We start from the raw sequence: 800 nt of genomic DNA on the forward strand, positions 1-800 counted from the left end.
TATATATATATGTATCTTTCTTTCTTAACATGCATGCTTTTTGTTTGTTTGCTTGTTTGAAACAAGGTCTCCCTTTAGCTCCAACTGGCCTGCAACTCACCTCCTGTGTGCTGGGATTAAAGGTGTGCACCACAATGCTTGGCAAGACACTTGCTTTTCAAGTGTGTCTTGAATCCTTTCCTTAATAAACTAAAATTTGAGCCATAGGAAGGAGAGATGCCACTCTGACCATTACATTCTAAGTTAATCTCTCTTTTAGAAGACAGCTTTACCCAGCCCATTCAAAAGAGTTTCAGAATGTAGTGCTGGAGACAGGGGAAGGAGCAGACCTTCCAACTCCCATCCAACTGCGGCACACAGGTGTGGATGCTTGCCTAACTTTGTCTCTTTCTGGGTCTCAGTTCTGCCTGTGCTGTGACACAGGATTAAGACCAGCACCAGACAGCAATTATGGGAGTTAAGCTGGGTGGTAGCATTTCCCAAATATTTGTAACAATGCTTTACCCTTGATAAGATAGAGATGCTTCTTAATTGAAAAAAATAGATAAACAAGACAGATAAGCATATTAACTCCTGTCTTTAGAAGAATTTAGAACGTTTTGTTCAGTAATACTTTACAGTTATCAAAACTGTGCAAGCATCACACAGAAATTTTCATAATTAAATAACTAGAATAAAAATGAAAACATTTCTCATGGTCTTAAGAAAAAAGTAACTATTGATAATATTTTATTGGGATTTTTTATATTTTAAATTAGAACATTACAGTATAAGTATATATATAATATATTATTTATAAA

Source organism: Nannospalax galili, unplaced genomic scaffold, assembly GCF_000622305.1.
Source record: "Nannospalax galili isolate Female #2095 unplaced genomic scaffold, S.galili_v1.0 scaffold234, whole genome shotgun sequence".
In the NCBI taxonomy this organism is placed as follows: Eukaryota; Metazoa; Chordata; class Mammalia; order Rodentia; family Spalacidae; genus Nannospalax; species Nannospalax galili.